This window comes from Monodelphis domestica, chromosome 1, assembly GCF_027887165.1.
Source record: "Monodelphis domestica isolate mMonDom1 chromosome 1, mMonDom1.pri, whole genome shotgun sequence".
Lineage (NCBI taxonomy): Eukaryota > Metazoa > Chordata > Mammalia > Didelphimorphia > Didelphidae > Monodelphis > Monodelphis domestica.
The window spans coordinates 145,253,354-145,270,147 of record NC_077227.1 but is presented as its reverse complement, the minus strand read 5'-3'; the positions used below and the strand labels follow the sequence as shown (position 1 = coordinate 145,270,147).

The 16,794-nt window shown below is 36.0% G+C and overlaps 1 protein-coding gene across 9 annotated transcripts in view; it reads right to left on the bottom strand.

Annotated features, from left to right (window-relative positions):
- Window positions 1–16,794, bottom strand: part of TJP1 (tight junction protein 1) — a 318,209-nt gene that overhangs the window by 225,700 nt on the left and 75,715 nt on the right. The window lies entirely within an intron of this gene.

The following is a 16,794-nucleotide window of genomic DNA, read 5'->3' as shown; positions in this document are numbered from 1 at the left end:
TATATCCTTTGGGGGGAGACAGCATGTATATATAAAAGTACAAATAAGACATATGAAACATAAACATAATTAACTGATGGGAAAAAACACTAACAGCTTGGAGGGGAGATCAGGAAGGTCTTATGTAGAAAGGAAGCTGAACTTTAAAGGAAACCAGAGTTCCCCAGCGGTAGAAATGAGATGAGTTCATTCTCCGTATGAAAAGCCTGGGCAAAGGCACAAAGATGTTTCGAGTAAGAAACAGCAAAAAGGCTGATAATGGGTGAACTACAGAGCATGTGAAGGAAAGTAATTATATAATAAGGCTGGAGAGGTAAGTTAAGGTAAAGCTGTAAAAGGCTTTAAATGATAGAGAAATTTGCATTTGATCCTAGAGGTGACAGGGACTCATTAGTTTACTGAGTAAGGAAGTGATGTGTTCTATGTGCTTTAAGAATATCATTTTGAGAGGCAGTTAGATGGCTCAGTAGATTGAGAGCCAGGCCCAGAGATGGGAGGTCCTGGATTCAAATTTGGCCTCGGATACATCCTAGCTGTGTGACCCTGGGCAAGTCACTTAACCCCCCATTGCCTAGCCCATATCACTCTTGACGGAAGGTAACGGTTTTAATAAAATAATAAAAAGAGCGAATATAACAAATGAAGAGAAGTCTCTGTCTAGAGCCAGGAGCACATCGACAGTTTGAGGATGCAGTATAGAGGGTGGCACAGTAAAGGAGCCTGAGGAGCAATCGCAGACAGAACAGCCAGGATGATCCTGACAAGAAAAAGAATCTACAAGGAGAGACTATCAGATCCTTCAAAGAGATCAAGAAGAATGAGGATTACAGAAAACTCATCAGATCTGGCAAATAAGAGACCAAGGACAAGCCAGATCACGGAGGTTTGATATGTGAGCTGGAGGAGAAACAGAGGTGAGAAGAATAGAATTATTATTATTATTATTATTATTTTTTAGGAATTTGGCTGAGAAAGGGAGCAGAGAAAGAATGATAACTTGGGGAGCTGCTAATGTCATGTTGTGGTCATTGTTCAGTCATGTCTGACTCTGTATGACTCCATTTCAGGTCTTCTTGACAAAGATTCCTTCTCCAGCTCATTTTACAGATGAGGAACTGAGGCAAACAAGTTTAAATGACTTGCCCAGAGTCACACAGTTAGTATTTGAGGCCATATTTGAACTCAGGAAGATGAAACTTCCTGACTTCATGCTTGGTACTCCATTCATTATATCACTTAACTGCCCCACTAGTGTGGAGGGTAGATATTTAAAGTAGGGGAAGACTTGGGTGTATTTATAGGAAGCAGAGAAAGAGTCAGCAGAAAGGGAGAGATTAAAGATTAGAGAATGAGAAAGAAATTATTAAAAGGACAATTTGTTGGAGAAGGCTAGAGGAGATAACATGAAAAGTAGATCTAGGGACAGCTAGGTAGCACAGAGGATTATAATACCAGGCCTGGAATCAGGAACTTGGGTTCAAATTTGACCTTAGATACCACCACCTAGCTGTGTGATCTTGGGCCTGTCATTTAACCCTGACTACCTAAGCCCTCACTGCTCTTCTGTTTTAAAATTGATACTTACTATCCATTTTAAGACAGAAAGTAATGATTTTTTAAAAAGGAATAAATCTAAAGGAGTTGTCCATGGCATGAAGAAGGGTCACCTTCTCATCATAGACTAGATTAAATGAGGAGAGAATGGGGATGATGTTGGTATTTTGAGACCAAGAAAAGAGGTAGAAAATGGAACAAATGACTTCTGGTTTTTGTGTGTGTGTGTGTGTGTGTGTGTGTGTGTGTGTTTGTTTTTTAATAAAGTTAATACCTGGAGGAGAGAGGTAGAGGAAGCCAGAGGATAGAAGAAAAGGTTTGGAACAGTCACTCTTGGGAAAGGGATAAAGAACCAATTAAGCAAGGGCAAAAGGATTATTTTGCTGCAGTGAGGGCCAAATTGGGAGATGATGATGTAATATTGTAATGGACTTAGCAAGCATGGTCTTTCTCTAGTTCCATTCTGCCAAAGAGGAGAGAGATGTTGGGAGTGTGGGATCTGTCAAGATGTTAACAATGATAGGATATGAAGCAAAAGATTTGAGAATATTTTCTTTTTTGTCCTAAAGGAGTTTATGTTATTCTGGACAAAAAACCCAAAAGTGCACAGAAAAGTAAACACACAAAATACCTACAAAATGAATGCAAAGGAATTTTGGGGAGGAAGAACATTAATAATTGGGGAGATCAGGAAAGAACATGTGGGAGGTGGAACAGCATTCTAGAATGGGGGACAGCTTGTGCAGACATGGGGCGGGGAGTTGATGGGAAGGGAAGCAGTTCAGAGAAACTAACAAAAATCAAGTTTGAGAATATAGCCTCATTTACTTCTAATGCACAAAAATGGAAGTAAAAACAAACATTAACAATAATAATTGTAATTTTTTTAAACCATGAAAAACATGGAAAACCTAAATGATGATTTGGTTCTGACTGATTAGAGAAATTAACTTTTCTAAACATAGGAAGAGTTCAAAAGACATGTTGCATTTCTCTATTTATCTCTGTAAAAAATAAATTGTATGGCTTTTGACCTTGTAGAAGAATGTCTCTGTAAAGCAAAACTTACCAACTGCTCTGCCAATAGCTTTTCCCCTCAAGTTCTGTATTGAGTGTAAGAAGAATCTTTTGCAGATGTTCCAAAAATACATGAAACAGTTTTAATGTGTATTATTACTGTGTATTTTACAGAGCTTTGTTAGGAATAAGAAAGTGGATGATGGTGACTTAATTCCTATTATAGACTATAAAAGATATGAATACTTCTGATCCAATTTTATTTTGTTTTTAAAAAAATCCAAGTTTTGAACAACTTTCCTTTTTATTTAGGGAAACTGTCTCTCACTTTATGAACAATAGAGCAGAATTTTGGTGAAAAGAGGCAATCCCTTAGAAACTTAATAGTGTAAAATACCTTAATGCTGAGTTAACTGCAAAAATCCAACAGAAAGATATGGGCATTTGTAGTAGCAAACATAAAGACTATTCTATGAGGGTATGTTTTCTCTATGAAGCTTATGCAAACAGAGCTCCCAGGAAAGGAAACAAAGGCACTCAGTGTAGCATGATTATCAGTTCTTTGAATTCTCAGATCATCTGTGCATGCCTAAAATAACTTAAGTAGATTTCACAAGAATTAACTCATTGGTAGCACGGTTGCCTATGAAGGGAGACTGGAGTAACTTTATTTATTTATTTAAAAGTTCTTTTTTTTAATGGTCACATTATTCTAGTTGTTCCCTCCTCTCTTCCCTCCCCCCCGCCTCCTGGAATTGACAAGCAATTCCACTGAGTTATACACAAATTATCATGGAGTAACTTAGAAAAAAATTTCCTACTATTGCTTTCCAGTCAAATACCCACAAAAATTATTATCAAGGGAGGAGTTTTTTTTTTAAGCATTCTATATTTTTCATTGGTCTGTGGCCCCATTTTTTTCTCTGCTATAAAAAATGTGGAATCTTCAATAATCATGAGAATGTAAAAGATGGATCAATCAATGGCTTGTTCAACTATAAATTATAAGAACTCTTTTGTTAATTGTATATTCTTATAGTAAATTACCATCATTTAATCATCTAACAAGTGTTTTTGAGAAGAAAATTTTCAAATATTAGTTAAGTAAGACAGAGAGTCAACTTAGAGTGAGGGAGTCCTAGGTTAAAGTCCTGTCTCTGATACATACTGGCTATGTGAACTCGAGTAAGTCAATTATGTGTTCTAAGTAACTCTAAAACAATAAATTCCAGAAAAAGTGCCAATCTGTACTGACAGAGGGAATTTCTTCACTGAGAACTCCTAAATCAATAAAATCATAGGCATAGTTATATGCCTCCCTTTGGGAATATTATACTTTCAATAAAAAATAAAATAACAATACTGAATTTAAATGACTCAAATGGCATTTATATAAATTACAAAATTACTTTTTGTCTTCTCAAAGTGACATTTCTTAGAACTTCCCTGATAATTTTATTTTTATTTTTTACCAATTGCATGTAATAACAAATTTCCACACAAGTTTTCCCAAGTTATTTGCTTGTACTTATCTCCTTCCCCATCTCAGTGCTGGCCAATGATTTGATCTGACTGATAAATGTTTTTTTAATCCTCATTTTCTGTCCCAGGAATAACCCAGGACAGAAAGGCAAGGGCTTGGCAAATGGGGTACTTAGGATCACCCAGCTGAAAGTATCTGAGGCCACATTTGAACCAGGTCTACTGACTCTAGGCCTGGCTATCTACTGTACCACTTAGCTGCCTTTAGAACTTCTCTGATAATTAAAAAGGAAACAATGTTTAGCTAATCGTACCAACGAGAAACCTTCTATTTATCTGCGAAAGTAGAGAAGAATTCTTCAACTTTCAAGGAGTAACATCAGTATTCATTGAGTTAACTTTATAAGTTGTGGTTGATTTGCTCTTGTTCCATTATTACTATGAAGTCTAATAATATATTTCTTCAAGATGAGAAAGATGTCTAACCCATTATGCTGATTCATTAACTAGAACAGTGGTTTTCAAAATTTGATTCAGGGAATTTCTGAGGTCCTTAATACGTTTCAGGAGTTTAAATTATTTTGGTCTATGAAATCTAAATATTTTTATAATAATATTAGGGTTTTTAATTCAAATATAGTAAATGTTTTTTAAATTTTAATTAAGAGAATTTTTCCATGGCTACATGATTCATATTCTTTCCCTCCCCTTTTTCCCCCTTCCCGTAGCCAACATGCAATTCAACTGGATTTTATATGTGTCATTGATCAAGACCTATTTCCATATTATTGATTAAATATAGTAAATGTTGGTGGCAATAACTCACATAGACAAAAGTTATTTGAGGGGGTGGTTCTCAATAATTTTTGAGGAGGAAGGGATCCTTAGACCAAAAAGTTTGAGAACCTAATTAGGGTGTTTTGTTATTCTTGTTGTTGTTTTAAAAATGCAAATATGAATGGAGAACTCTTTCTTGCCCTAGTAAGCCAAGATGCCTTTATAATGGGTTGGTATATAGACACTAATTCCAAAGGTTATTCATTTGTTTATGCATTGATGTATTTTCCTGGTTCCCTAAAATAAGTTTTCATACAAAACTTTATTCTAACAGATCATCACATTTTGCTTATCTGGAAACTAAAATATTTGAAATGGAATGATTCTCTATTCTCAATTTACTCAGAATGTATAATAATTTAGGCTTTAGCTAAGCTGAAACTTCCCTTTTCTTTGTCTAGGAATAAGGGGTTCACTGAACAAATAGAGGGGACAAGAGTGTATGAGCAATGATTTACCTGCTTTTAGTAGAGCCATGTGATTTGTAACAGAAACATTGCTTATATAGGGAAAAAAAATCTCATTATTGTAGTCTATAACCTAAGGCTGTGTTTTTGCTTTTAGTCACTCAGGCTCAGATGCTAGTCTTTTCTCAGTCTTTTATTGTATAAATAAAATTATTCTATGTTTTGTAGTAATGCGAGTTTGGGGATTTGTAAGAGGAGCAGATGGTTAAAAATTGAAGTTCCTAGGTTCCAGCAGAGTGAGAGAAATGAGCCAGATAAGTAGGAGGTCCCTTATGTGCACCCAGGCTCTAAATGTCAATAAAGGACTCTGAGATGAAGGTTCTTCAAACTACTGCCTAAAGAAGATACAATTTCACCAGCAGCTTCTACAAATTCAATGTTATCAGCACTATTGATAGAATTCCAGGGGTAGAAGGCTTCTAGGAACAAACTGCTCCCATTTATCTCTGTTAAGTGTAGATTTCCTTCTTTTTTTTCCTTATCAAGAATTGTTAGAAGCCATAGTAGTCCACAGTTCCAAGGGATGTCAAAAAAATAGCACTTTTCTCAATCTATGAAAATCTCTGTGCAACATGTTAAATTAGGTTCATCTTGTGAAAGGAACAGGATCTTAGAAAGTGATTCTCATCCAAAGATCCAATAAAAACCACCAATTGCAAAGAAGTTACTTAAGGACTTCTATTAATGCTCCTCAACTTTGCTAGAGATCACATTGTGAATGAATGTCCCTTAGAGTAAAGAAAGAAATTAAGAGATCTCCTTCGGGTGAAAGTCTGTTTGTATCATAACCTTCAATCCCATTTTGGATGTTAATTTCCCCATGGCTAGACTCATTAGGCAAAATGGAGAAATAATGAAAGTTTATCATTCGTATCTTTGAAATGCCTCCTTCTAGTCCTTCTTTCCCATATTTTTGGTTTCCCGTTCCTGCTCTGTAGAAATGTAGAATCCCTATATCCACTGGTATAGTGGTAACCACTTGAATGGACTTGAAAGAACTGTTAAATTTTTCAATGCTTTAATTACAACTTAGAAATTAGCAAACCTTAAGAATCAGGGCTTTATTTATTGATTATTTTTTAGAGTTGAGAAAGTGATGGAAAAGGGTCAGTTAGGTAGCACAGTGGATAAGAGGGCCAGGCCTGGAATCAGGAGGACCTAGGTTCAAATCTTAGACAATTTCTAGCTGTGTGATACTGGGCAAGTCACTTAACCCTGATTGCCTAGCACTTGCCACTTTTCTTAGAATTCATATTGATGAATGTTGTATTCAGACCTCTGTTCTTCTCCTTGCATTTCTCCTAGAGTTGTCAGGCAACAAACACCTTATCAATCATTCCTTGGCTCTTTCTATAATCACATTAGCTCTCAGGTACGTGACCATCTTCCAGGAGAAGGATCAGCCTATTAAGGAAGACTCTGGCAAGAATCTTGCCAGCAATGAAAGAAATAGAGAGAGAGAGAGAGAGAGAGAGAGAGAGAGAGAGAGAGAGAGAGAGAGAGAGAGAGAGAGAGAGAGAGAGAGAGGGAGAGAGAGAGAGACCTACCTCCCACCCCATATGATTGTCACAGGACAATTTATTTCCTTTTTCTGTATAGAGGTGGACCTCCTATTATCATATAACCCAGAAGATTTTAGTCAGCTTCTACTTGAACAGAAGACCCTCTGCTTTGTGGATCTCTACTGAGATGGAATCAGCACCAGGCACTTGCCAAAATGGAACACCAGAGAATAATATGCCTAAAATCTGAGACAAGCAGAGCAACAAATCAGTGCACAACGAGGAGAGTGAAAGCAAGGTCCCAAGATCAGCAGGTACCAGAAGAACCCAATGGAGCAATGCATCCAGCTAAGTAAAGCATACAGTGAGGAGCAGGTCCAGTAAGCCCAGGGAATCAATAATATTTGCAGGAGAGCTGCCAGGACTAATGAAGATTAGGTCCAGTAAGAACAATGCAGTGATATCAATAGACATCAGGGGACCTGAAACATCAGATATATGATTTGCCTCTCCACATAGGTATACACCCTCAAGGCTCTGTCCTGGGGTCTCTTCTTTTCCTTCTATACTCTCTACCCTGATAATCTCATCACCTACTATGGGTTCAGTTATCATCTTTAGGCAGATGATTTTTCTCTGCTGATCATGAGTCCTACAAGTAAAATTGCCTATTGGACATAACAGCTAGATGTCTCATAAACATTTCAAATTTTATATATCTAAAATATTATCTTCTCCATCCATTCCAAATTTCCCTTTTACTGTTAGGACATCATTTTTCTAGTCTTCCAGATTTGCAACCATGGCATCCCCTCTACTTCCTCACTCATTCACCCCAGATATCCTATCAATTGCCAAATATTCCTCCATAATGTCTTTCATATCTGACCCTTTTTCTGTATTCACACAAATACCACTCCTGGCTCTCAATGACTCTTGTCTAGACTATTGAAATAGATTTCTGATTGGTTTCCCAAAATCAAATCTCTCTCTACTTTGGTCCAACCTCCACTTAGCTGCCTAAGAGACTCTTTTAAAATTTGGGTCTACAGGCAGGTAGGCAACACAGTGAGTCCAGTACCAGACCAGGAGTTGGGAAGACCTCGATTCAAATTGGCCTCAGATACTTAGATGTGTGACCTTGGGCAAGTCACGTAATTCTAACTGCCTAGTTCTTGCCACTCTTCTTAGAATTCAAACTAATCCAGATGGTAAGGACTTAAAAAAAAATAAAGCTCAAGCCTAACCATGGCACTCTTTCTCAATATACTCATGCGGCTTCTGATCACCTCTAGAATCAAATATTAAAGCCTCTGCTTGATATTTAAAGATCTTTACAACCTGGTCTGTTCCTACCTTCATTCTTTTTTACATTTTACTCCTCTCCATGACACTCTAGAAAATCTACTTGTTCAAGTTTCTCTTACATGACACTCCATTTCCCATCCTGTGTCTTTGAATTGTTTGCCCCCAATATCTAAAGTAATATATTCACAAACTCCTGCCTCAACATCTTTGGCTTCTTTCAAGACTTAAGGAAAATGCTGCATTCTGCCGAATACCTGAGTCTCTCGAGCCTTCCCTCAAAGACTATCTTTCTTCTCTTTGGTATGTATCTTATACATACACCATGTCTCTACTATGTCAGCTTCTTGAAGGTAGGATCTATTTTTCTGTTTTGCTAAGCCCAAAGCTTAGCAAAAAATCTGTCACATTTTAGGTATTTGATATATTTCTTCATTGATTGAAGGAATAATTATTTTTTGGAGTCTTCATACATAATCCTGCTTCTCGCTTACTCTCTTTATTTGTGTGAATAATTGTGTTAGAGTGTGGTCTAGCTTTATGGAAGGAGGGAAATTTTGTTGCAAATTTCTTACCAAACTATTTTGTTAAATGCCTCTCCTTTGAACTAATTGTTTCTTCTAGTTTCCCAGAAATAAGTAAATACATCAGTGGAGATCATAAACTCTCATTTTGAGGGGATGTGGAATAACAGAGGGCCTTGAACTTGGAATAGCTAGCTAGTCCAGGGGTCTGCCACGTAAGGGAGTTCATCAAGTGCTACGTTGTCATTTGTTTCTTTGTACTATTGAGTTCCACTGATTTTCTCTTCATAATGAATCTACCATCTGCCCTCTCTTCTCCACTTACACACCTTTACCCAAGTTTAGAGCCTTGAAATACTTTAGTTTGTGTAGCTGTGGTAGGAATTAATTCCAGTCATGGTGTTCATCCTGTATCAACACAGAGGCAGGAGAGTTTAGGAAAGCACCAGGGTATAGCTGGTGCAGGACTTTGGCAAGAATTAGAGTATATAATGGGAAGTAATATGAAATAATCCTGGAATGATAAACTGGAGCCAATTAATATGGGACTTTTAATGCCAAACTGATGAGCTTATACTTTATACTAGAGGCAAAGGGGAACCACTAATATAGACAAGCTTGTTCTTTATTTTGGCAGCTGTAGAAAAAATGGATTAGAGAGCTAGAAAGGCTAAAAAATGGAATTCCAATTAGGAAGACATTGTTTCACAATAGACTAGGTAAGAGATAATGAGGACTGAAATATAATGGTGACTATAAGGATGAAGAGAAAGGAACAGATATGAGATACTTTATGATGGTAGAATTGATAAGACTTCCCAATGGAATGGTATGGGTGGGGTGAAGAAGAGAGAAGAGTCAAAGATGACTCCAAGTTTATAAACCTGAATGAATAAAAGGATGTTTTTTTTTTCAACAGAAATAGAATAACTAGAAGAGTGGGTTTGGGGGGAAATAATAAGTTTTAGTTTGCACTTGTTGAGTTTAAGAGGCTTATGAGACAAACAATAAGAGTTATCTAACAAGCAGGCCCTGATGTGAGACTGGAACTCAAAAGAGGGACTCAGAAGAGATAAATAGACTTAGGAGTTAGGTGATAATTTAATTCACAAAAGCTGATGAGATTCCTAAAAGATGTGTAAAGAGAGAAGATAAAGAGGCTCAAGATGGAGTCCTGGAGAATACCTATAGTTAAGAAGTAAGACATGGATGATAATCTAGCAAAGGAGTCTGGTGAGCCTGTTAAGACAGATGGGGAGAACAAAGAGAAACAAAAATGACATAGAAAAAATCACAGAAAAAATATCCAGGAGGACAGTGTAGACAACAACATCAATTATTGCAGAATAGTCAACAAAGATGAGGACTGCGACAAGGCTAATAGATCGTAAAAAAAAAAAGGCTATTTGATATAGCAATGAAGACATGGTAATTGTGGAAAGAAAAATTTCAGCTGTCTAGTGAGGTGAAGAAGAAGAGGAGGGAGGGAAGTAAAAGGAGAAAAATTCCCTGCTATATCAAACAGATCTGGAATCATAGAAAGTAGCAGGTTCAACATGACAGTCAGAAGAGAACCATAATTTCAAAAGCCATAATCTCATAGCCATAATTCATGGGAAACAATGTCTAAGAAAAAGGCTAGCAATATAAGCTGTTCTTAGATGATATTGATATACTATATATATATATATATATATATTTACATGACAATGTAGCTGAATAGGGAACTTTTTAGTTCAGTTCTGACTTTCAAAAGATGAAAGCAGGAGCAAGAAACTGGGAATCAATACAAAATAGTAGCATTGTCTTGTAAGTATGATGTCAGGAACACCATTGCCCAGAGTGAGCTAAGGCTGGTGATGAGTACTAAGGACAACAAAAAGATCACTTTTTCTTTTCTTCTCTCTCTCTCTCTTCTCTCTCTCTCTCTCTCTCTCTCTCTCTCTCTCTCTCTCTCTCTCTCTCTCTCTCTCTCTCTCTCTCTCTCTCCATCACTTATTTCACTTGTTTTTTTCTTTTCAATGGAGAATGATCTTCAGAAGAAAGATAGGAAAAAATGTTTTGTAGGTAGTGAAAACCCAAAATAAGTGAGAGGATGAAACAGCAACTATGTACCCTCAATCAATTCAAGTAAATAGGCTCAGACAAATTATATTCTAGGATACTAATAAAACCGGTGGATATGACATGACAGCCAAGAAGATTCCATTTTAATTAACTAACTAATTAATTAATTGTTTTAGATTTCAGGAAGAAAAGCATACATTTAGAATAAAACTGTTGAAATATAATCAGTCCTTCTCAGACAAGTGGAGTACTCTGTTCAGTTATGGATGCTATGTATTAGGAAAGATATGAGTTGAAGCATGTCTAGAGACAGGGATAAGGATGATAAAGGGACAGACAATTTGTCACATGAGGATTGGTTGAAGGAACTGAAAATGCTTAACTTAAAAAAAGATAAGATTTTGGGAGAAAAATGTGATAGTAATCTCCAAACATCTGAAGTCATCTAATGTCTCTTTTACAAAACAATGGGGTAGGTGCAGAATTAGGATCAATCTGTAAAAGTTCTAGGGAGGTAAGTTTAAACTTGATGTAAGGAAAATTTTTTTTCGAACATTTAGAAAATAGACTGAAATGCCTCAGCAAATAATAGTTCTTGCTTAGTGGAAGCCTTCAAGCAGATGCTGTAGGACCACTAGTTAAGAATGTTGTAGAAACTGGATCAAATTGCTTGCTAGCTCCAGGAAGGAAGAGGAAGAGGAGGGAGACAATTTGGATCATATGATTTCAGAATACTTATGTGGAAATTTATTATTACATGTAATTAATAAAATAAATTATTTTCATAATAATTTAAAAAATGTTGTAGAAGGAAAGATATCTATTAGACTAGATGGTTTCTGTGGTCCTTTCCAACTCTGAGATCCTATGTATAAACAAGTAGAAGCAAGGTACTGTTTAAGGCCTAAGGAGAGAAGAATAATATTCAAATGAGGTTTGGAATCAAGTAGAACTTCATGGAAGAAGTAGCATTTGAGCTAAATCTTTAGGGATGAATAGGCAAAGCTGCCAAGGAAAGATCAGCCAGGGACAGGGTATTACAGGAATAGAAACTAGTGAGATCAAAGCCATGGTTACAGGAATGTTTGAGATATGCCCAGGTATGATAAATAGTACAACTGCCTGGAGTACAGAATATAATGAGAGTAATGTCAAATAAAGTGGAAAAGATAGTGTGAAGCAAGAGTGTAGATCATTTTGGATGTCAGACTAAGGAAGGGGGACTTAATTTGATGGGTGAATAAATTAGGGAATTATTGAAGGGATTAAAAAAATAAGTGATAAGATCATATCTGTGCATAAGGAAGATCAATGTGGAAGCAGGGGAAAAGAGAAATGAGAGAGAATGGTGGGGGCTGGAAAAAACCCAACAAAGTAGGTTATTGCATCACTTCAGTTGGGTGGTAGTAAGATGCTATGCTAACTTTGTGAAAATAGGAATAGAGAGGATGATATAGTTACAGAAATACTAAATGAAACAAAGTCAACTTGGCATTTGTTTGTAATATTAGAAACCAGTAGAAAAAGCTTTATATCTGGCAAAACAATTTGAACTTTCATTGACTTCCCCGCAAATTAAATTGCTATTTGATACCTGTTTTTCTCATAAAACAATAGCAAACAGGACATAGAATCTTGATTAAGATTTGTCACAATGTCATAAATCTGGAATAAATAAATGAAACACTTATTCTCCAATATCCATTCACTTTCTTTCTATAACATCAAAGAATGGGCCATATTTTTTAAACACTAAAGTAGAAGTAGTGATTATATTAATATACTCACCCCACCCAAGTTCATTGCTACAATACTTGAATTTTTGCCAAAATGTTTGGCTTACTGCTAGAATACACCAAGCACAGCACTGTTTTTGAACATTATTCTACCACTCCCTTAAACTTTCCACTTTACAAATATTTTTATATCTCTGTTTACTGCGTATTTGTAATTTTTTTGTATATAAGGAGTTCTGACCAAATTTATTTCATGAACATGTGTTATATAGTTTTAAAATTACAGTTGAAATAGCAAACAAAAATTAATATTGCTATTAATAGAAATATGTTTTTATCATAATAATCACAAATAAAATGACATTTATGAAATTGTGATGGGAGTGGAAATAGAAATCATAAGAATTGAAGTTGGAAGGGACCTTGGAAATCATCTAGTCCAAGCTCTTCATTTGAAACCCAGAAATGTTAAATGAAATGATTTGCCCTCTGTTACATAGGTAGCATAGTAAAAAGCACCCAGAGATAGGATTCAAACTCAGGTTGTCCCGATTCTAAATTCAATGTTCTTTCTACTATATCATAGTTTTCACAATTGAACCATATACAATTGTCACATCCTATGTTATAAACTTAGTGATGGTTTTATACATTTATTTTTCTTATTTAACAACAAACTACAACTAATATAGAGGGTCCTTGAATGACAAAAAAGGTTGCATTCAAAAAGTTAATCAATAAATTGTTTTTTTGTTTCTAAGGAAAATGCATTTCAAGTTCAGACAGATTCTAGGCATAGTTCAGAAAGCCTGAATTAAATTGTAATAGAGTTGAAATGTTATAGAATTTGAATGAAAAATAGTAGAAGCAGATCTTATAAAATCATTAGTCATTAAACAAAATAAAATGAATAAATAATAAAATTTTTAAAAATCTTCGATGTTGGAATTTTAAGAAAAGCAAGCTAAGTAGAGGAACATAGCAAAATGAGTGGCAAAGACTTTTGTGGAAATTATAGAGGAATCTTCTGGAACTTTTTTAGGGCCCTAAAGGTTGGTGATATGATTTCTTTTCATTAATTTGGTCCAATTTTGCTTCTAATCTTATGACTTTTGTTTTTCATGTTTTACTAGGCATTTTGTCTTATAATGGCATATGGCCAGGCTAAGAGTTGTTGAAAGAGAGAGACAACATATATAAATAGAACTTTCCTCTACCAAACTTCCCCATTTCTTTCAAGGTCTCCACTATTTTACATTTACCCAGGTTTGTAAATTTAGAGTCATCCTCAAAGATTCTTTATTCTCTCTTACTCCAAATAATCAATTATTGTCAAGTTTTATACAGGCAACTCTGCCACATATTCCAAATCTCTTTCTTTCCAGTTCAGGTTCTCAATCACTTCTCACCCAGACTATAGCAATACCCTCTAATTGATCTTTGGAACTCAAATCTGTTCTCTTGTATAAAAGGACTAGAGGTGGGGGCAGCTGAGTGGCTCAGTGGATTGAGAGTCAGGCCCAGAGATGAGAGGTCCTGGGTTCAAATTTGGTCTCAGACACTTCCCAGCTGTGTGACCCTGGGCAAATCACTTGACCCTTAGCCCTTGCCACTCTTCTGCCTTGGAACCAATACATAGTATTGATTTCAAGACGGATGGTAAGGGTTTAAAAAAAAAAGACTAGAAGTGCCACTAGGTAGGGCTAGTTCTTTTTCTTAAAGACAGACAGACAGAGACAGAGAGAAGAGAGAGAGAGAGAGGTTGAGGAAGAGTGGAGAGAAAGGAGAGAGAGACAGACACAGACACAGACAGGGAGACAGAGACAGAGAAGAAGACAGAGACACAGACCAAGAGGAAGACAGGCAGACAGACAGAGGCACAGGCAAAAAGGAGACAAGAGAGAGACTTTCAGTCTGGTAATAGTTTTAAAGAGGCAGACTATTATGGATATGAGTTCAATGGAAATAAAATTGTACTGATGTTTGATTGGCTCAGAGAATCAAGACTTCCGGCTGCCTGCATACAAAAAAAGTGCTGCTCCCTAAGGCCTGACCTGTTAATCATCCTGGGCAGTACAGAGAGGCAGGGAAGTCATGCTCAAATGAATTAATTCTGGACAATTGGCTAAATATCCTTTTCTTGTTCTGCATGCCCTTCTCTCACCATGGCTAAATAAAGCTAGTTTTGTTAATTGCTAGATGGACTGGGTGTCTCATTTCATTCCAACCTCATACCTGAGGTACAAGTACAATCTAGTCAGTCTTGGCCAATTAAACCTCTAATCCATCTTCTACAGAGATGCCAAAGTGATTTTCATGAAGCACAAGTCTGACCATGTCACTCCTTGGCTCAATAAAATCCTGTGGCTCTCTACTATTTCTAGGTCCAGGATCAAAAAGAAACTTTTCAGTTAAGTCCTTCACTACCTGGCTCCAACCTAGCTTACCAGGTATATGTTACAATACTCCCTTTTGAATAATCTAGAGTCCAACTAAATTAACATTCTATTTTCCATCTCCATTTTTCTAGGGTTGTTCCTTTTGCCTAGAATCCATTCCTTCCTTTGCCTCTTAAAATTCCTAGATTTTTTTTAAAAGCTCAGATTAAATAAGATTAAATAATTAAATAAGAAGAAATAGTCACTGAACCAGACACTTATGTCAGACTTTCATATCTTCAGGATAGCTTTCTTTCCTTGATGGAAATTCTATTACCCTCCCCCCCCCCATATTGTTCCTCTTTCATCCAACTTCAGGCCAAAATAATACAGATTTAATAATTAAAAGGTATATATGTTTCATTAAGTTTAGAATTTTCTCCAGCTGGGGCAATATCTATTATTAGCATATTTCTTCATCTTTTCTAAAATGACTATGATTATTATTCATCATAGAATGTTAGAACTAGAAAGGATTTTAGGGATGTAGTTCAATCCCCTCATTTTTCAGCCAAAGAAATTGAGACTCAAAGGAAAGGCCTGGGCACTTGTGTACCTAAAGAACTTTCCCAAGTAACTTAGAATAATCCTTGCCACACCTAGAAAAACTACTAAATATTACATAATTACTTAAATTCTGATTTCAACATGATTAGGAAGTGGAATATTTTGGTTAATTGATTTTTCCAATTAAAACAAACTTGTCTCTAGAAACAGTACTAGTAACAATATTATAAGCCAATGATACTTTTTCAATAAATTAAAATTCAGTAAAATACCCTGGACACAACTTATAATAAAGAAAAATAGTTCACATTTATATAGCATTTTGTTGTTTTTAAAAAATTGTAGCATATCACCAACAAAGGCATAAAGAATGTATCTATGTCAAAGGAGGTAGGTCAATATTGTGTTACCAAAGTGAGGAATAACCAATAGACAGCTTGCATATTCTACTGACCACCATATAGTATTAAGCAATCTCGAGGAAGTCTGTTGGCCTGTTGCATGGAAATCCTATGGAGGCCATGGAAAAAAGTCTTCCAAGAGGAGCAGACATGGATAGAGATAGTCTGCATCAATAGAGGGTGTATCTACATCAATGATATGAACTAATCCAAGAATTATCCAAGTATTAATGTGTGGTTTGCAAATTTAGGGTATCATTGTCTTCATTTTTTTTTAAACCCTTTACCTTCTGTCTTGGAGTCAATACTGTGTATTGGCTCCAAGGCAGAAGAGTGGTAAGGGCTAGGCAATGGGGGTCAAGTGACTTGCCCAGGGTCACACAGCTGGGAAGTGTCTGAGGCCAGATTTGAACCTAGGACCTCCTGTCTCTAAGCCTGGCTCTCAATCCACTGAGCTACCCAGCTGCCCCCTGTCTTCATTTTTAAAAGCTTTTTACTAACAAAATTTAATCATCCTTTGATGATTCAGATTGTCCCTTGAGAATGTACATTAAGTACCAGTCTTCATTATGAAAATAATTTTTCAATGCTAACAAAACTGAGAGCTTAGACTAATGGAACATTTATTAAGTACCTACTAGGTCCCAGGAATAGTGATAAGAATGTGAATTTGAAAATCGAAACCATAATCTATCTTACTTTCAGGGCAAGGTGTTTTCTTTTGAGTAGTCTTCATACAAGAAGAACCATACAAAACTTGAAATGAGAACCCGGGAGAAATCTAGGTCTACAAATAACTAAAGGAGAAAACATGCCCAGTGAACAAATATGATATTACCATTTTATTTGAAAATGGGGCCACTAAAAACACTTCTTGTGTTTTATTCCAACATTTCTTTATGCATTATTTAACGAGAAAGAATTTGATACCTAACCTTTTAACTTGTGTCACTCTTA